We start from the raw sequence: 22,050 nt of genomic DNA on the forward strand, positions 1-22,050 counted from the left end.
CTCATTCTAGAGTGTTTGGTGAAGTAGATTAGGGGCAGAGCCAAGAATCATATTTCTTAAAAAAAAAAAAAAAAAAAAACCTCCAGGTGATGCAGATGCTGCTAGTCAAGCAATCATACTTTGAGAACTGCTCTGTATAAAATTCACATTTTCATGTCAATTCCAAAGAGCTACTGAATGCATTAGGAAGGCTAGTGAGGAGATAAATTTGTATTTGAAATAGAAAAAAAAAAAAAAGAAGAAGTGATAGCTCCATGGAGGACATCAAGCTTAATTGGCATAACACACTACACAAAAACACTGTCCCACATCCTACTTTGGTGAGTAGCAACTAGGGTCTTAAAAGTATGCAAGTGGCCATCTGGATGCAACTACTGGTCTCTCCTTGTCCACAGCAAAAAAGAATGAAGAAACCAAAGACACATGCGAACAATTAGTCCAAGGGACTAGTGGACTATGTGAACCTCAGCCTACATGACCATGAGACCAGAACTACTAGGTGATGCCCAGCTACACTGTCAACCACTCAGAAAGGCATCAGTGCAGATGATCCCAGATAGAGTGGGAAAACAATGCGCAACAAAATACAAAATTATCAAAAACACCAAGCTTACTGATCTGAGAGAGTCTGGTAAAACCCTTTAGATTATAGCCCCCAGTTAGCCGTTAGACCTGGAACTGAACTCACTCTCGTGGCCTCCAGCCAAACAACAGACAGGCATATAGGGTGAACATTTGCACTATGTATATAGATACACTCCTTAGAACAATCAATCATGGGAGAACAGAAGAGCAGTATTTGTACAGGGAGACAGCTCAGGGGGGCAGGAATGCATAGGAAAGAAGGACACAGGGAAAAGTCACGGAGGAAGTAGGAAGAGAGCTGTTACATTGTGGGGACTGCAGTCAATGTCATGAAACTAAGTATGTATGAAATGCTGTATGGGAAATGAATTTGCTCTGTAAACTTTCACCTAAATCACAATAAAAAAAATATGTATTTTTGTTAAGTGACAGCTCTTCTTCAAACAGTAAAATGAGGTTCTCAAACTGAGCTACTCATGGTCTGTGCCAGTTATCAATGTACCCTTCACTGACTGCTCTGAGAGGATTAAATAATATATGGAACAGCCTCCTGGGAGGTGGGCAGAAGCAACTAACACTCAATAAAGTAAAGAGTTCACCGTGAAGCACCAGAAAAATTCCTAACATTCGAGGGAGAGTGTTAAATTTGTATATGAGGTCTACCCCTCCATAAATCATTTTAGAATGCTGAAGAAATATTTTGGTGATGCTTGTCAAATTATACGTTAGCAGCTGTGCTGTTGTTGTTAGGTGTCGTCGAGTCGGCTTTGACTGATAGCAACCCTGTGTACAACACAATAAAACACTGCCTGGTCCTGCGCCAGCTTCACAATCCTTGCTATACCTGAGCCCACTGTTGCAGTGTCAGTCCATCTTGTTGAGGGCCTTCCCCTTTTTCGCTGACCCTCCACTTTACCAAGCATGATATCCTTCTCCAGGGAATGGTCCCTCTGACAACATGACCACAGTAGGTGAGCCAAAGTCTGGTCATTCTCATTTCCAATGAGCATTCTGGCTGTGCTTCTTCCAGGACAGATTTGTTCATTCTTTTGGCAGTCCATGGTACTTTCAGCATTCTTTGCCAACACAACTCAAAAGCATCAGCTCTCCATTGGTCTTTCTTATTCACTGTCCAGCTCCCACATGCATATGAGTCAACTGAAAACACCATGGCTTGGGTTAGGCGCACTTTAATTAGTCTTCAAAGAGACATCTTTGCTCTTCTCAACTTTAAAGAGGTCTTTTGCACCAGATTTGCCCAGTGCACTAAGTCGTCTGATTTCGTGACTGCTGCTTCCATGGATATTGACTGTGGAACCAAGTAATATGAAATCCTTGACAACTTCAATCTCTTCTCATTTACTGTGATGCTGCTTATTGGTCCAGCTGTGAGGATTTTTGTTTTATGTTGAGGTATAATACATACTGCAGATTGTAGTCTTTAATCTTCATCAGTAAGTGCTTCAAGTCATCTTCTCTTTTAGCAAGGAAGGTTGTGTCGTCTGCATATTGGAGGTTGTTAGAGGCTTCCTCCAATCCTGACACCATCTTCCTCTTCATATAGTCCAGCTTCTCGGATTATTTGCTCAGCAAATAATATAGCAGTTAGAGATAAGTAAATATAGTTCTGCTGACATAATATACCAAACCACCAGATCTACTACCATCAAGTCAACTCTGACTCATAAGGACCCCCATAGAGTTTCCAAGTCTGTAAATCTTTATCGAAGCAGACTGCCTTATCTTTCTTTGGAGAGTAAGCTGGTGAGTTTAAACTGCCAGCTTTTTGGTTAGCAGCTCAATGCTTTAACCACCAGAGTTCCTTGCTGACATAATAAGGGACAAAAAAGTAAGCAAGCAGGTTAACAGTTTTGTTTGGTTGGTTTTTGTTTTTAAAATCAGGGTCTATGTGCTGTGGTCAGTTCCCTCTAATAGTATCTACCTCTATAAATTAGTAAAACAGTAACTGATGGACTATGAAAACCTTAATGATCAGATGTTAAGGCATTTAGCACATTTATTAAAGTAAGAAAGCATACTAATACATACTAAAAAGATTTTTTATAAGACTCAAACAGAAATTGCTGGTAACAGAGTCAACCTAAAATTCAGTCAGCCAGAATGCCCCAAGGTCTAAGCGTCATTAAGTGCCAGAATTTTGCAAAGATTATTAACAATGAAAAGCTAAACTTCCTGTTATTCCTATTCTTTTCTTTTTTTAAATAACCACTGTCAAGTGTTTCCACAGGAGGGCATTTAGTTTTATGTATAACAACTCTGCTCCAGTGAGAGAAACATCTCAATAATAAGAGCATTATGCTATTTATTTGGACCTAATAGCAAGTCACACTCTTCAGCGCATGCGTACAACTGTCTGGTGATGACTTTCCACAAAGGGAGAAGGGAGCTGAAAGCAGCAGCATGCAGGGCCTGCCTGACCCTACCTATAGCAGCAGGGAAGAGGAGAGGAAAATGAGTATCCTTCCAGCCACTGTTTCTTCCTTGTATGGAGTGACCACAGACTTCAGAAAAGTCAAGAACAACCAGGGCAGTAAAGAAGACTATAAGTCATTATATCCTTTTTCTGTTACCATCATGAGCATCAGCAGAGTAAAAAAGTAACATTCTGGTGATGGGAAGGACTACAACAGTTCAACCCATACCCACAGCCATAGTACCAACAACTTACAGAAGCAGATCTTCCAGTTTTAGAGCATCCAGAAAGCATGATAAATGAATAGAAATAAAATAGTCTACCGGTATTTTTCAACTGTCCATTAGAAACTGACAAATGTATATAAATTAATTTTGTCATATAAATAAATCACAGCAATGTTGCTATCTAGCATTATAACTTCAAAGATTAATTTTCAAATATAACTACCGCTCCAAGTAAACAATAAACCAGCTGCCACTGAGCTGATTCCAACTCACAGTGACCCCCTATGTGTCAGAGTAGAACGGCACCCTAAAAAGTTTTCACCGCTGTGACCTCTGGGAAGTAGACTGCCAGGCTGTTTTCCAAGGTGTCTCTGGCTGGGTTCAAACTGCCAACCTTTTAGTTAGTAACCTAGCACTTAACCATTTGAGCCACCCAAGGACTCCATTAAGTAAACAATACTTGTGTTCAGACCTCTTTCAGGCAGTAAAACAGACTTCCTGCCTTTCACGCACCTAGGAAATACGTCACTCATGCAAAGGGATAGGGATATACTTGAAGCCCAAGAGCCACACCAGGGTGGTCTCATTGTCAGATACTGGGCCTATCTACCATGTAGCTGTCCCTGGAAGGCTGGAAGGCAGCTGAGAGTATCCCAGTTTTCAGACTGAGTGTAATTCTGAAAGTTAGCAAAACAGATAAAGCAGACACTATTAGCAATCTATTCATTCACCATTCCCTCAAATTTCCCCTTCCGAAAAGAATCTCAATTTTGCTCAAGTGTCTACTCTTCTCCCTAGCACCATGTGTTTCAAACAGGCAAGTCCAGAAGGTAAATCAGGATTAACTGAAGTCAGCACTGTCTAAGAGAACTTTCCATAATGATGAGAATGTTTCGTATCTGCACTGGGCAATAAAGGAGCCACAGGTTCAGGTGGCTGTTCCGCACTTGACATGTGGCGAATGCAGCCGAGGAACTGAATCGGAAACTTTAGTTAAATTTAATAAATTTAAATAGTTCCATATGTCTGCCTTAATGGACAGTGCAGATCTAAGCCAATCCTGGAGCTTCCAGCTCTCTTGATAGTGATTTGGATTAGACATAGGTTTATAATGCAATTCTGGCCAATGAGAAAGAAGGAAAAGGTTTTCCTTGATCTGAAAAAAAGAAAAGACACCCAAGGAAGAGAAAGTCCTTTTTTCTACCTCTGGATGTGGTCTTGAGGATGTGATGTCTAGGAAATGAGGCAGTCACCTTGTAAACAGGAGGGCAGCCAGCCTATCAAACAGATGAGGTAGATATGCTGAAGAAAGCAGAGCAGAAGAAAGGGAAGAATCTAAGCCCATGATAGCATCACTGAGCTGCCCAATTACTGTTTAGAACATAGAAATGTCCATTTATTTACTCATGTATTTTAGATATTTTCATTCATTCAGTTATATTCAGTTACTCAGGTATTTCCTGGGCACCTACTGGGAAAAAAGCAGTGAGAAAAATAGATTGAAATACTTGTTCACACAAATTAAACAAATTCTTGCTGTTCATAGCTGGTTAAAAGCAGATTTAGGACCAGACTCCAGATTTCCTAACCCCTGCTACCCACAGGCTGTCCCATCAGACCATGATGCCTCTTCCATAAAAAGAACAAAATCCCATTAACAGCCAACCTTCCAACAATCTGAAATGAAACTTTGACACTTAAAAGATACTCTGAACTTCTCTGAAGAACAATCTCTCAATTGTAAATTGAGTGTCAACACCTATTCTACAGGAGCAACAAGGAGAACAGACATGTGGTAGAGAAGGAAGGAAAAGAAGAAAGTACCCTTCAGAATAGCTCTGCATCCCTTGGTTTTGAGTTATCAGAAGGAGCACAGAAGGAGCTGTTAAAGAGCTAAGGGTAAGCACTGGGAACTGGGAAAGTCAAAGGATGGGAACATGACTTTGGGCTGCACTTCTACACATTTTCATGTTTACCACATGGTCTTAATACCAGACTTCTGGGCAACACACTAAGACTCAAAAACGGTAAATAAGTCAACCATAATCACAGTGTACTGGCACCACAGTCAAATAATTTCTATAGAGCCCAGAGAAGCAGTTCTCAAATTTTTTTGATATCAGAACTCCTACTGAGGACCCGAAAAAGCTTGCTCATGTAAGCTATATCTATTCATATTGACTATATTCAAAATTAAAACTGAGAATATTAAAAAATATTCACTTAAAAATAATAAGGTCATTACACATTAACATAAACTAAAGATTTTAATGAAAAATAACTGTTTTCCAAAACCAAAACAACTTAGTGAGAAAACTGGTACTTAGTGGCACTGTTTGATATTTCTGCTAGCATCTTTCTGTCTGGCTTAATAGAAGACAACTGCATTCTCATACCTGCTTCTGTATTTTACCTTTTATGATACATTGTTTTGGTTAAAGTATATGAGAAAAATCCTCACACACATCTGTAGTTTCATAGCTTTCTCAGATAATGATGGATGATACTCTTTAATCCACCACAAAATTTAACAGGTGGCATTCTCTTAATGATTAGTTGTAATGCAGAATCTAAAATCATATCAATGAGCTCTTTGCACTCTGTTACATTAAAATCCACTGGCTTACCTTGCACTTTGAATAATCTTTAGTCATGCATGTTTTTGTACCATTATGCACTGGTGATATATCAAATACTGATAGTGAGTTATGCAGTAATTTCAAGTATTGAAATATGTCATTATCCAACATAATAAATTCACATTCATTAATATTACCACCAATTTCATCAGAGAAGTCTTGAACTTTTGGGAAGCTGTCAAGTTCAAATGTTATCACTGCCAACAAACAAATACTGTTAAGTCTTCCACTTTTGAGAAATGTAATACTGCCAAATATTCAAATCTGAATAACCACAGTCTGTCAGTCATTCTTTCAAGTAAAAATGGTGTTCCATGAGAAAAGTGGCTAGTTTAGTATGCAACTCAATACAAGGGCTTATCTTAAAACAATCATAGTATGTCAGTATTCAGGAGAAATGCTTATGTGTACTTTTCATTACATCATACAGAACATTAAAATGATGTGTGCTCTAGGATAGAGATTTAAAAGGAATGTTTTTAATACTACATCAAGGACATTCTTATGTGAAACTGAAATTTTCTTTAAAATGTGGAATGTGATGGTAAAGAATACAATGGCTACTCTTGGTGCTACTGCCTTGATTCATACTTAGGTGCCAGCAGCTTAACCCATCCATGGATCTCTATCAGCAGTGTAAATATCAACAGAGAAAAGGGAATAATAAGTTTTGATCCCAAGGATTCTCATGAAAGGGTCTCAGGGATTCCCAAAGGTACAGAGAGTGTTAGTGTTTGAGTGATTCAAATCATGAATGAACTACACCCAACTCCCTTATCTCTCAAAATCTATGATATCTTCCAAAGATTTAGCAATTTCTCTCGCTTTTAACTGTATTTTCTGTCTTGGTATATGCTATTTCCTACGCATACAATAATTTTTGTAGCATTATCTTTTTGAAGAAATGTAAAACAAATTAAATATCTAAATTTAACTTTAGATTCAGCCATGTGTGATGCTGTCGATGCAAGTCACTGTACTGAGGTGAAAAACAGGTGAAAAGGCTCCCAGACATGCCTGAGCTTATATACAGAGGTGGTGCCATCGCAGCACACAGTGATCCCTCCAGCACTTGAGGAATTTCTTCTGTCATCAGAGATTGCAAAGGCACATCAAAACCACCTAAAAGTGTTGAGGAAAGTTCTTCCCAGATGTGAACAACTGTGGTATTAGATGCTTAAAATAGAAAAATTATAGTAATAAATGCATATGATATTTCCTTACAAAAATTTCAGAATGGATTAAAACTCAAATTCAGTAAATTGCATACTGTTTGCAAAAGACAGACTAAAGTAAAGGCAGACTTTCATACTTAACTGAATAAACAAAGTACTAGAGTAGAACTTATGGTATCTGACAAAGCAAAGCATTAAGTAAAAACAGTTACTGACAAAAATAAGTTCAATATATAAAAGTAAGATAGGATATACAACAAAGTGCAGTCTACGGACCGTGGGTATTGCCCAATCATCCACCAAGTAGCCGAAAGCAAATCATGTAGTAATTCCCAAGAAAAAGTGATAGTATTTCCATACGTATTTGAAATGAAAGATTAATGATGATTTTCCAGAGAAACACTGAGGCAACTGTAAAGACTGCGCACGTGCCATAGGCACTGTGTAGCTCAGTTCTCTCTGCTATCATTCAGTCAAGTCAGTGGCTCTCAGACCAACTGAACCCAATACCTCCTACTTATAATAATTTTTAAAAAACAGTTCCTTTATTACCTTGAAATTATATTGATAATAATTGACCTAATTCACATACTTTCAAAAAGAAATAATCTCCAAGTCCTAACTATAATATTAGTGAGAAAATGAAATTAATTCATAATAAAATACTATTTAATGTGTCATAAATGCTCATGCAACACACTAGCAGGTATCATGGTACAGTGAGATGTGTGCACCAATAGGAAGACCCACTATGAATATGACAGCCACAGGTGCACACTGAACTAGGTATATCGAATGGTAACCTAAACACCATGAGCAGTAGACAAGGCATTTTTTTCCAAAATGGTAAACAAATCTTGGAATAGTTCTAAATGAAAGGACATTAATCACCCCCTGATTTACATAGCTGTTCCATTCATTACACCATGAGAAACAATGTGTTTGTATGTAAAATATTTTAGACTCAGGTAATTTCAGGAACTTCAAATGCTCTATAAAACAGAATAGTTATTCATGGTACAGCACTGTCCTGCATGCTGTAAGAGATCTAGCAAACCTATCTCTTGTCCACTAAACACCTGTAACTCTCCAACTATGTAACAACCAAAAATCGTCCCACAAATTTCTAAAATAACCCCCAGAAGATGGTATTATCCTACCTGATGACGACTGAGCTTAGTGGATATATATAACCATACACACACACACACACATATTCATATATATATATTTTTTTCCCTGAAAAGAAAATCTATTTTTGAGTGTAATAATTTCAAATACAAAGCTGAAAATTCAACATAGGAATATTTTGAAATTGAATTTTGCTGGACCAGCAAACCACTCATCACCAGCATATTGTTCAAGGTAAAAACCTGTCAAATAGTGACATGAAGTCCCTGGCATTTTCATAGAACTGTAAGTGAAAATGTTTAACTAGTTTATCTGAAAATTCTTGAAGAATTCTAAAAATAATAAAAAAGGCAGTAAAATGGCAAATGTTTTAGCATTTGAAAAATTATACACATTAATTTTTAGGATATAGTACTGTCAAATAAATGTACCATTTTAAATTATTATACTGGCAGCAAAGAAGAAACAATATATCTTAAGATCCAGAATGAAAACAAGTAATAACAAAAAGAAACAGAAAGGCAAAAAGTTGGACTCTCAACTTTCAGCCAAACAACATACAGGTGTCTAAGGTGAACAATAACACCAGGGAGGTACACACTCCTTAGAACTATCAACTATATGAAATCAAAAGGGCAGCATTTGCCCAGGGATAGAGCTTGTTGTTGTTGTTATGTGCCATCGAGTCGCCCCGACTCATAGCAACCCCTCCTTCAGTTTCTGAGGCAGTATCACTATGGAAGTAGATTGCCCCATCTTCCTTCCGAGGAGTGGCTGGTGGGTTTGAACCACCAGCCTTCTGGTTAGCAGTCAAGTACCTTAGGCACTATGCTACCAGAGCTCCCGGGATAAAGCTTAGAAGGCAGGAAAAGATAGGAAAGAAGGACAAAGGGAAAGTGGAAACACAGGAGGAAGTGGGAAAAGTGCTGTTACACTGTAGGAATTGTAATCAATGTCACAAAATAAAATGCATATGAATTACTGAACGGAAAACCAGTGTGCTTTGTAAACTTTCACCTAAATCACAATAAAAAGATGGAAAATTAGAAAGTAGAACTGACAAAAAAAAAAAAATCCACTGGCAAATAAAATTGACAAATTTTTGAAAAGTGTTAATAAAATTTAAACAAAAGGATTTCTACTTCTGAATATGAAGTTGTAAATGGTATTGGAATTACTCCCTCCTGCAGTAAATACCTAGAAAACCAGACAAAATACATTAAGTAATAGTTTTCAAACACTGACAAGAGGCAGCATAAGTCTGTGATCCTTAAAGAACAGAAAAAAAGGTTAGTTCTATGATTAAACAAACTGCAAACAGTTTCCAGGCTTCACTGTAGGAAGGGACACTGAAACTGGAGTCACACTGAGTTGAGGAGAGAACAGGATTGGAGGAAGCAGAAGCAGCTAGAACTTGCAGGAGAGATGACTGCAGAGGAAGGAATACTATAGTAGAGACCTACAGAGGCCTTCTCTTAAACCTTGGATTTGCAAGCGCATGAGAGGAAACAAGCTTCCCAAGGTCAGGGAATGAACCACCAAAAAGCAGTAGGTCCAATAATTCCCAGGACTCCCAAAGAGTTACAAATAGTTTGTGATCCCACTGGTCAGAGTTGTACACTGGGTAGAATCACCAAAGAACCACACCTTAGTAAACAAACAAACAAACAAAATTCACCGCCATGGCGTCGATTCCAACTCATAGTAACCCTCTTTGGGTTTCTGAGGTGGTAAATCTTTACGGAAGTAGACTGCCCAGTCTTCCTTCTGCAGGGTGGCTGGTGAGTTTGAACCGCCAGCCTTCTGGTTAGCAGTCAAATGCCTTAGGCACTACACCACCAGAGCTCCATACCTTGGCTGCTGTTGTTGTTGCTGTTAAGTCCTCTCCGACTCATAGTGACCCTATGTCAACAGAACGAAACACTGCCTGGTCCTGTGCCAGCCTCACAATCCTTGCTATACCTGAGCCCATCGTTGCAGCCACTGTGTCAGTCCATCTCGTTGAGGGCCTTCCCCTTTTTCCTTGACCCTCCACCTTACCAAGCATGATATCCTTCTCCAGGGAATGGTCCCTTCTAACAACATGACCACAGTAAGTGAGCCAAAGTCTGGCCATTATCACTTCCAAGGAACATTCCGGCTGCACTTCTTCCAGGACAGATTTGTTCATTCTTCTGGCAGTCCATGGTACTTTCAGTATTCTTCGCCAGCACCACAACTCAAAAGTATCAACTCTTCTTCAGTCTTCCATGTTCATGGGACTAAATTACTGAGAATAAAGACTGTTCTAAACCAGGCATAAAAACTTTAAAAACAAGCTTCACAAGGTTCGAACCAATTCAAAATGGTTTGGTCATGGCTGATGGAAAAAAGGACAGCATGTGTGTTGCACAGCAACTAAAGATTATGACCCACATAGGAAACAGGCAGCACTGTACTACTCAAAGATGGCAGCCGACAACATTCAAAGCCTATTTCCTATGTGGGTCATAATCTGACATGCAAGAGATACAGAGAGAAATAGGAGATCAAAAGTTTTTTTAAAGATCCGAACAGAACTTGCAGACATTCAAATGATAATATCTGAAATGAAAAATACACTGGATAGGAATAACAACAGATGAATAATGCAGAAGAAAGATCAGAGAACTTGAAGACATAGAGACAGAAATCATTAAAAATAATCAAAATGCAAAGAAACTGAAACATAAGGTTTATTTTGAGCAGTTATTTTATACGCATATAAGGAGACTATTCTGATCCTAAAAAACCCCAAATGGCTTGAAGCAGGCTAGGCCAATGAGGCTTATAAGAAAAAGAAGAGGGAAAGGGACAGAAGATCAACCACTGGCTAACCTTAACATGACTGATTGAACCCTGCCCTCCCCCTTTCACTGAGATCAAATGCTTGCAAATGACTGGGTGGTCGCTGGCCTGGTAGTTAAAAATCTGGCCCTCCACTCATTTGCAGCTCTGAGCCCTTTTGAAAGTTAACTTAAGCCTAGAGCGTTTTTCATTAAATCATGAGCTAATTGTGTTGCAATTGACTGTTCTTGGAATTACTAACTTTGGGTGGAAAATAAACAGGCCAGGGAGGCCACAGGAAGGATTAATTTGGGGTTAGGAAATTTTAGGTCATGGATAAGAAAAGCCTCTTGAAATAAAAATAAAATACCTTTTTCTAATTTAAAAATTTATTCCACAAAATATCAACAGAAAGATTGAAAAAACAAAACAAAAAACTTCAATAAGAGTAAAGGAACAACCAAAAAAAAGAAACAATTGTTGTAAAGTTTATACACATTTGATGAAAACTATAAACCCACAGATCGAAGAAATTCAACAAGCCCCAAGCAGAAGTAACATAAAGAAAAACTCACTGCAATTGAGTTGGTTCCAACTTATAGCGACCCCTCCTTGGGTTTCTGAGGCAGTATCTCTACAGAAGTCGACTGCCCAGTCTTCCTTCCGAGGAGTAACTGGTGGGTTTGAACCACCACGCTATAAAAAATTTAACTTTCCCAAAGTAATTTTGTCTTTGCCCTTGTTTCCTGAGCGATAACTCTCAAGAAAAAAAAACAAAAAAAAAAACCACACTGCCATTGAGCCAACTCAGAGAGAACTCCACAGGGCTTCCAAGGCTGTAGATCTTTACAGAAGGACAATGCCTCATCTTTCTTCCAGAGAGTGGCTGATAGGTTCGAACCAGCAACCGTTCAGTTAGCAGCCAAATGCCTTAACCACTACACCACTTGGAACTTCTACGCTTGGAACTTCCTGAAAGTTCTACATTTGGAACTTCTGAGAAACTGAGTGCTTTTGTTATCTAAAGCCAGACCACACCTGAGGTATTATACTAATGAATGGGAACTAGCTTAGCCAGAGAGACTACTATGAAGCCCAATATCTGCAGACTTAGGGGGCAAGGGGACATGACTTAATTAAGCACATGTCTGACCCTAATCTGGACATGGACACTCCATGGGCTTCCTGGTTGGTGAAAGACTTCAATGCACATGGGAGGGTAGCATGTCCCTTTTTGATATATGGAAGCTCTGTGCTGAGAACCCTCTCAGACTTTGCCCTGTGTGTTTCTTTGTTTACATCCTTTTGTGCTATAAGAAAGCTGTAATCTTAAGTATAGCACTTTTCATGAGTTCTGAGTCATTCTAGTAAATCACCAACAGAGTAGTGGGAGCCAGCAGGTCAGGAGTGAAGGAGCTGGCACCCCTGAACTTACAGTTGCTATCCTGTAGGAGTATAAGGAACCCCAAATTTGTAGCCAGCAGGTCGAAAGTGAGGAAGCCAGGGGGCCCCCTAAGCTTGCAACTGGTATCCTAAAGTGGTAGTGGGAAAACCCCAAATTTATAGCCAGCAGGTCAGAAGTGAGGGTATCATGGGGACTCAAATTTGTGGCTAGTATCTGAAGTTGGATGCCTACTTAATAGTCGGGAGGACTGTGTCTTTTAACTGATAAGCTCTGATCTAGATGGTTAGGGGCAGAAGAAGTGCTGCATAAGCACCTGGTGTCAGAAGCGAACACAGAAGTGAAAAGTGCGGATTTATTATATCTTCATAGTTGGTGTTAGAAAAGGTGAATTTGTGATTTATCAACTCATACACCAAGGCACATCATAATCAAAGTGCTAAAAACCACTGATAAGAAATTCTATTTTTCTGAAATGAAAAAGCCAATTTTGATGCACAGAGGAACAAAGATAAAAATGAAAACAGTCTTCCCATTAGATACCACACACGCCAGAAGGAAAAAGGAAAATGCTGAAGGGGGGGAAAAAAAAAACCCTGCCACTCTAGAACTCTATAAAACCCACTACCATCAAGTCAATTCGGACTCACAGCAACCCTACAGGACAGTGTAGAACTGCCCCATAGGGTTTCCAAGGCGGTAATCTTTACAGAAGCAGACTACCTCATCTTTCTTCCGCAGAGCAGCTAGTGGGTTCAAACTTTGATTAGCAACCAAATGTGTTAACCATTACACCATCAGAGGGTCTTCTATGGGACTTAGGAAAACATTACTTTGACACAGACGGTGATAAATTAAAGATGTAAACTAGAGACTGTGTATCAACCATTAAAAATATAAAAGAAAGATTTATAGCTAGTAAACCAACAAGAATAAAGGGCCCCAGAGCTGTTACACTATGGGGAATTGCAGTCAATATCATGAAACAAAATGTGTATGAACTGCTATATGGATAATGAATTTGCTCTGTAAACTTTCACCCAAATCACAGTAAAAATTTAAAAAGGAAAAAAAAAAAATATATAGAACTTTCTACAAATAGATGATCTTCATAATGTTGTTCATAACAGTGAAAACCAGAAGCAATTAAAACAATGAAATAAAATAAAGGGCCCTGGTGGCACAGTGGTTGTTCAGCTACTAACTAAAAGGGCAGCAATTCAAACTCACCAGCCACTCCGTGGAAGAAAGATGAGGGAAAATCCTATGCGGCAGATCTACTCTGTCCTACAGGGTCATTACAGGGTCGTTAGGAGTTGAAAAGACTCCACAGCAAGATTTTGGGTTTAAAGCAAGATGGAGAACCTGGGTGGTGCAGATGGTTAACATACTTGACTGTTAATCAAAAGGTCAGAGGTGCAAGTCAACCCAGAGGCACCTCATAAAAAAGTCCTACCCATCCACCTGCAAAAAAATCAGCCATTAAAAACTGTATAAAGCACAGTTCTACTCCAATAGAAATGGGACTGCTGTAAGTGAGAATCGATATGACAGCAACTGAGTTGGTTAAAAAGAATTGAGATTTAAAAGGGGGGGTGTATAAAATGAAACCATAAAAAATACTCAACTAATCTAAAAGAGAGTAGGAAAAAATGAGAAAAGTGGGGGGGGGGGTTAATTAATGATGGAGCAGATAGGAAAAAAAAGACCAAGAAGGGGGAATTTTTTTTTTTAATTTTTATAGTGATTTGAGTGCAAGTTTACAGAGCAAATTCACTTTCCATACAGCAGCTCACATACACTTTGTCTCATGACATTGAGTGCCATCTGCCACAATGCAACAGAGCTCTCTTCCCACTTCCTCCCCATAGTTACCTCTTCCCTGTTGTGATAGTTGGAGTTGTGTATCACCTTGGCTGAACCCCAGTTCTGTGTGGCTATTCCCATGATGGGATTGGATGACTGTGTTCTGAGTGGCCAATCTACCCAAGAGGAGTTTCCCTAGGGGTGTGACCTGCTTCCAGGATATCCAGGGACATCCTGGGAAGAGAGACATTCTTCTGTGGATTAGGTGCCTACAACTTTCTGTGAGTGAGCAGCCTACAGTTCAGCCTGGAGATCTTGGATTCGTCTTTCGTTGGAGTCAACAGCCAGTGTACTGTCTGCCAGCCTTGAGCTTCTCAGCCCCCTGCGGTTGCGGAAGCTAAGAAAAGCCTCCAGCCTTACGTTTCCTCCAGGGACTTTGGACTTGCCAGCTTCTATACGTTTGTGAGCCATTTTCCTAAGATAAATTTCTCTCTCTCTTTATATATAAGCTTTGCTGGTTTTTGTTTCTCTAGAGAACCCAGTCTAACACACCCATGTCCTTCCCTCTCATGCACTCCTGTACCCTGAGCTGTCTCCTTGTGCATACACAGCCCTTCTATTCTCCCATGACTGACCTCTCCAAAGAGTGCATCTACATAATGTAAATGTTTGGCTCATATGCCTGTCTTTTGTTTGGCTGGAAGCCACAGGAGTGGGTTCAATTCCAGACCTGAAGGGCAGGTAGGGGCCATAGTCTCAGTGGTTCCACTGGGTCTATCAGATCAGCAAATCTGCTCCTTTTTTATTTAAATGATTTTGAGTTTTGTTCCACATTGTTCTAAAGGGGGAAATTTTTTTAATACAAGCATATCGATAATTACGTTAATTATAAACAATCTAAATACTCCAATTAGAAGGCAAAGATGGTCAAACTGGATAAAAATCAAGATCCAACCATAAGCTATCTACAAGAAACCCAATTTAAATATAAAGACATAGATCAAAAGTAAAAGAATTAAAACAGATACACCATGAATATTCAATACAAGGAAAACCATGTTGTTGTTGTTGTTGTTGTTATGTGCCGTCGAGTCGGCCCGCAAACCATAGTAGTATAAATACTAAGAAAGTAGATTCTGGAACAAGGAATATCAGGAGGAATATTATATAATTAAAGAAAGGGTGGATCCCATGTGATCCTCAGCCTATACGACGATGAGACCAGAAGAACTAGATGGTGCCTGGCTACCACTGTCAACTACTTGGAGAGGGATCTATGCAGCAGTTCCTGGATAGAGAGGGAGAACAATGTGGAACAAAACTCAAAACCATTTGGGAAGAAAAGGAGAGGGCAGATTTGCTGGTCTGATAGAGCCTGATGGAACCACTGACACTATGGCCCCTAGCTGACCGGCAGGTCTGGAATTGAATCCACTCCTGTGGCTTCCAGCTAAATAAGACAGGCATATGAGCCAAACATTTGCATTAGGTAGATACACTCCTTGGAGAGATCAGTCATGGGAAAACAGAAGGGTTGTATATGCGCAGGGAGACAGCTCGGGGGGCAGGAGTGCATGGCAGGGAAGGGCACACGGAAGAGGTAACTAAGAGGAGAAAGTGGGAGGAGAGCTATTGCATTGTGGGAGACTGCAGTCCGTGTCATGACTGCAAAAATGTATGTGAGCTGCTGTATGGAAAGTGAATTTGCTCTGTAAACTTTCACCCCATCTCTCTCTCTCTCTCTCTCACACACACACACACACACACACACAGAAAAGTTGGATCCATTAAAAGAACGTAACAATTTTAAATATTCATGAAACTAATAACAGAGCTTCAACACTCACAGACTGAACGGAGAAATAAATAAATCATTAAAGTTGAAAATTTCAATATTCCTTTCTCAATAATAGACAGAGACCAAACAATCAGTAAGTCTTGAACAAAACTATCAACAACTTAGCCTAATAGTTATTTATATAACACTTCACTAAAAAAACATTATACGCTTTCTTTTCAACTGTACCTATAACATTTACCAACACAAATCATATTCTGGACCACTTAAAAAAACAAACTCAAATTTGAAAGGAATGAAATAATACAAAACATGTTCTCTGAATAGAACAGATTAAAATAGAAATTAATTTAAAAAATACTTGGACTAACCACCAAATATGTGAAAACCAAACAATATATTTCTAAATAAGCCAGGGATCAAAGAAAAGAGCATAAGGAAAATGAGAAAATATTATATTCCCATGAAAATGAAACAGATAAAAATTATGGGATGCAGCTAAAGCAATTTTCAGAGGAAAATTTACAACTTTAAATACTCTCATGGAAAAGAAGGTTTCAATTCAATAATCTGAACTTCTACATAGAGAAAACCAAAAAAATAAATTAAATGCAAATTAAGAAGAAAGGAAATACTAAAGAGCAGACATAAATAAAACAGAAGAACAATGGAGAAAAAGTAAAACCAAAGCTGATTCTTTGAAAAGAGCAATAAAATTAATAAACCTCTAGCTAGACAGATCAGGAAAAAGGGAGTAGACACAATTTACCTGATATTGTTGTTGTTGTTGTTATGTGCCATCAAGTCGGACCACCTGATATTACATACATTAAAAAGTTACTAAGAAAATATCATAAACTTTATGCCAACAAATTATATAACCTATATGACACAACTAACAATTTCAGCATAAACTATAAATTAAAGAAACAAATAACTTAAGTAGCCCAACATCTATTGACAGAATTTGTTATTTTAAATGCTCCTGTAAAGAAAACTCCAGGCCTAAATGGCTTCACTGGTGATCCAACCACCATTTATGAATAATACCAATTTTACACACCTATTTTAGAAAAAAAGAAACACTTTACAACTCATACCACGAGGCCAGCATTACCCTGATTCTAATGCCAGACAAAAACATTACAATAAAACTACAGATCAATGTATTTCACTAATAGAAAGTGAAAATCCTTAACAAAATTTCAGCAAACAGAATCCTGCAATATAGAAAAAGTATAATCCAACATAATTCCAGGAATACAAGGATGGTTTAACACTCAAAGATTAATCAATGTAACTCATCATATCAAGATGAAAAGTCATGTAACAATCTCAACAGATAAAGAAAAAGCACTTGACAGAATTCAATGCCCACCTCCGGTAAATCCTCACAGTAAACAAGAAATTAAAGGAAACATTTTCACCCTTATAAAAAGCATCTAAGATAAACCTATGTCACACACAATGATAAAGGGGCCCAATCCTTTCTACCTGAGATCAGCAACAAGGCAAAGATGTCCACTCCCATCATTTCTATACAATGTTGTATTAGATGTCCTAGCCAGTACTATAAGGCAAGAAAAAGAAATAAAAGGCATCCAGATTAAAAAATAAATAAATAAAACTGTCTTTATTTGACATAGTGACATAGTTATGCATGTACAAAATCCTAAGGAATCCAGAACTAGTAAATATAGCAAGGCTGTAGGATGCAAGGAACCAAAAAAAAAAAAAAAAAAATTTCTATATACTAGCAATAAAGATCTGGAAAGGAGCTCTGGTAGCATAGTGCCTAAGGCACTGGACTGCTGACCAGAAGGCTGGCGGTTCAAACCCACCAGCCACTCCTCGGAAGGAAGGTTGCGCAATCTACTTCCGTAGTGATACTGCCTCGGAAACCCAAGGAGGGGTACCCATGAGTTGGGTCCGACTCGATAGCACACAACAACAAAGATCTGGAAACTTAAAATTTTAAAAACACATCTAAAATAGCATAAAATATGAAATATAAAGGGATGCATTTAACAAAGTATGTGTAAGTATGCACACCAAAAACTACAAAACAGTGCTGTGATAAATTAACCAAACCAAAACCCATCGTCATCAAGTCAAGTCTGACTCATAACCACCCTATAGAACACAGCAGAACTGCCACATAGGGTTTCCAAGGCTGGATATATTAAAGAAGCACTAAATAGATTGAGAGACATACTATGTTCATGGATCAAGAGATTTAATATTGTTAAGATATCAATTTTCCCCAATTTGATCTATGTAAGGCCACAGTAAGGAGAAGAGGATGCACAAAAATGAGGCAAGGAGAAGAGGACGCACAAAAGTGAGGTTAAAGAGAAGTTTTTATTCTGAGTTTCCAGGGGAGGTTCACGGGTCCCTGAGAGGGGCCCGGGAAGTTGCACCACCTGGCTGGGGAAGGTAGGGTTTATGGTCTTGTGGAGGACCTAAGTGGGGACACTAAGGAAATGGTGGGGTCCAATTAACTGTTAGCATGGGTCTGCACTTAATGAGCATGAGGGGGCTTCACAAGAGGAAGTTTGCTACTGCATGGGACTTTCCAGTCTGGGCAGGTTCTGTCACTTTGGTTGTCTTATCAGGCTGTCTCATCAGGGCCTGACACCCAGAGGAAGCTGCTAACTGAAATGTTGGTGGCTTGGATTTGCTTTGGCCTAACAATCTACAGATTCAACACAATCCCAATAAAAATTCCAGCAGGGTCTTATTAGAAAACTGACAAACAGATTCTAAAATGGAAAGCATCTGGAGTAGTCAAAACAATTTTAAGATAGAAGAACAAAGGTAGAAAACTCATACTACCCAATTTTAAGATTTACTATAAAGACATGGCAATCAAGATAGTGTGGTATTGATGTAAAAACAAGACACAGAAAGCAGAACAAAACAGAGTACAGGTAAACACATTTATGGTAAGATGGTTTTGGCAAAGATACAGGTAATTCAATGGGAAAAGGACTGTCTTTCAATAAATGGTGTTAGAACAAATGGATACTCATAAATAAAAAAGAACCTTAACCCTTACCTCACATCATATAAAAAAAATTAATTCAAAACAGATCAAAGACTTAAACAAAAGACAAAATTTCTGGAAGAAAATGTGGGAAAACCTTGGTTTAGGCAAAGATTTCTTAGGACACAAAAAAGCACAAACCATTAAAAAAAAAAAAAAGATAAACTGGACTTTTTCACAGTGAAAAACACCTTTGTTCTTCAACCAATACATATACACACATATACTGTATGTGCACTCAATCCTCATTTATGAACCGTCTCATTATCTAACATTTAGCATTTAGGAAAACAGTAAAAAATCTGTTTTGCACATTAATGATATACGTCTGGCAGTAACGAACAGTGAGGTGCGACGTGAGAGTAATGCTGACTGTGATGGTTAAGGTTATATGTCAATTTGGCTGGCCATGAGTCTCAGTGGTTTGGCAGTTACATAATGATGTAATTTGGCAGTCACGTTAATGATAAAATCTGGCAGTTCTGTAATGATGAAATTTAACAGTTATGTAATTACGTAATTTGATAGTTATACAATGACAGTCATTTTCCATTTTGTGATCTGACGTAGTCACCTCCATTTTCACATAACACCAATATCTGCATAATGACCTAGTCTCTGGAACTCTATCATGTGGATAACTGAGGAGTGGGTATATATATATTTGTCAAAAACTCATTGCATTCACTTATGTGGATTAATTTTACGTAGCCAATTATACTTCAAAAAGCTGATTAAAATTTAAAGTACTGAATGAGAAAAGAAAACTCTCAAAGTTAAAAATGAAAAAGGAATCATAAAAGCCAAAAATAAATAAATAAATAAAAATTATTAGGAAAAACCATGCACACTTAGATACTAACAAATTTGAAAACTTAAGCTCAATGGATAATATGCTATTAAAATACTGAATACCAAAACTGATACAAGAAAACTTGAGTAAACAAATCTGTAACAGAAGTCAATGACCATGCTACCAAAACAAATCTCAACACCCCTTCCTCACTCCCACAAGAATACTAAAACTTAACTCATACATTTAAAATCTTCTAAGAAAAACATCATGATAAGTAGAAAAAAGACTGAAGTTGTCAAGGATTTCCTTTTACTTAGATTCACAATCAATGTCCATGGAAGCAGCAGTCAAGAAATCTTGGGCAAGCCTGCTGCAGACATGCAAGGCTTTTGTTTTTGTTTTTGTTTTTAAAAAAGCAAAACTATTGATATCATTTATCAAGAAATAGATTCATGCAAAGAGTCTGGATAGCGATGAACTCTATAATTTATAAAATTCAATCAATCCCACTCTTTTATAAAAAGCAATAAACAAAAGATGGCAGAATAGGTAGGCAAGCTACACAGAGCCTCCTCAACAAAGAAAAGAGAAACCAATTGACAGAGATACGGAAGATAATCCTGGAGACTTGAGCTTTGAAAGGAAGTATACAGAAGTGGATCAGGCACCAACCAGTGGAAAAACCTGAATGGAAACAATGAGTATGGAGATGGTCAGAGATGCGGACTATCAGCTACTCTGACAGGACTAAAAGCCTGAATATTTCCAAGTGGTGTCCGGATCTCAGAATTGACCTAAAGATCAGTCCTGGTTGCCAAGGGCTACAGAGACAACTGCGCTAGTGGCTTATGACTCAGAAGGGAAACAGCAAGGAGGGATACAACCTGAGCTGTGGACTTTTGGCCTTCTGGAGGGTGCAGCCATTTGGATCGTTACAAGTCGTGACCATTTTGCTATTTAAAAAGTGACCGAGGGCACAGCCAGTTTGAATGTTTACAAGCAGCGGCCATTTTGGATATTTAAAGTGACCGAGAGCGCAGCCATTCTGGATTTTAAAGTGACAGCATTCTCATTTGGATTCCAGGGACCTAAGAATAAGCTCCATTTGCTAAAGACTGGCAGAGACATACAGGAGGCTGGCAACGAGAAAGGAGACAGGTAGTGAGTGTATAAGTGCTGCCAACTAATGGATAGAGGAGCATAGCACAGTACCCTGCTTACACAGATAACATACAAACAAAGCAAAGAAAACAAAAATTGCGGGCAAGTCACTCCAACATACAATCATCAATCAAATACAGTCACAAAAATATCACGATGTCTCAGAGACAACAGAGCATCACAGTCCACACAAAGAAGCAAGGTAGAGCAGGAGACACAAAGAACCAGGATACAGACCCAAAATACATCCCTGAGGAAGAAGCAGCACTGGAACACCCTGATAAGGAATTCAAAAGAATTATATAGGTACCTTCAAGGAATTGAGAGACAGATCAAGGAAAACACTGACAAAATTGAGGAAAACACACACACAAAAAAAAAAACCCTAGAAAAAGTTCGAAAGGCAATACGAGAACAAAATGACAAAATAAATGAAAAATTAGAAATAATAAAAAATCTACAGACAGAAATCCAGAAGATTAATATTAACTTTCAAAAACAGATAAGACACTGAACAGGCAAATGAGAAGAACTGAATCAATGGAAGACAGAATTAGTGAGATTGAAGACAAATACCTCAACACTCCTTTGGAAAGGGATCAATCAGAAAAAAGATCAAAACAAAATGAAGAAAGCCTAATGTTCACGTGGGATACCACCAAAAGGAGTAACGTACATGTATTCGGAATACCAGAACATGAAGAGACAAATTTTATTGGAAGATAATTTTCATGGTATGATGAAAGATTAGAATATATCCATAAAAGAAATCCATTGAACCCCAAACAGGACCCCAAAAGAAAATCACCAAGACATATCATCAAACTCACTAAAACCAAAGACAAAGAAAGAATCTTGAAAACAGCACAGGAGAAACAAAAGTTACCAAAAAGGGGCAACTAGTAAGACTAAGTAAGCTCTGATTTCTCAGCAGAAACCATGCAGGCGAGAAGACAATCAGATGGTATATATAAAACCCTGAAAGAGAAAAATTTCCAACCCAAGAATTATATACCCAGCAAAATTGTCCCTCAAATATGATGGT

Source organism: Orycteropus afer, unplaced genomic scaffold (assembly GCF_000298275.1).
Source record: "Orycteropus afer afer isolate SDZICR_OR568_19922 unplaced genomic scaffold, OryAfe1.0 scaffold00048, whole genome shotgun sequence".
Taxonomy (NCBI): Eukaryota; Metazoa; Chordata; class Mammalia; order Tubulidentata; family Orycteropodidae; genus Orycteropus; species Orycteropus afer.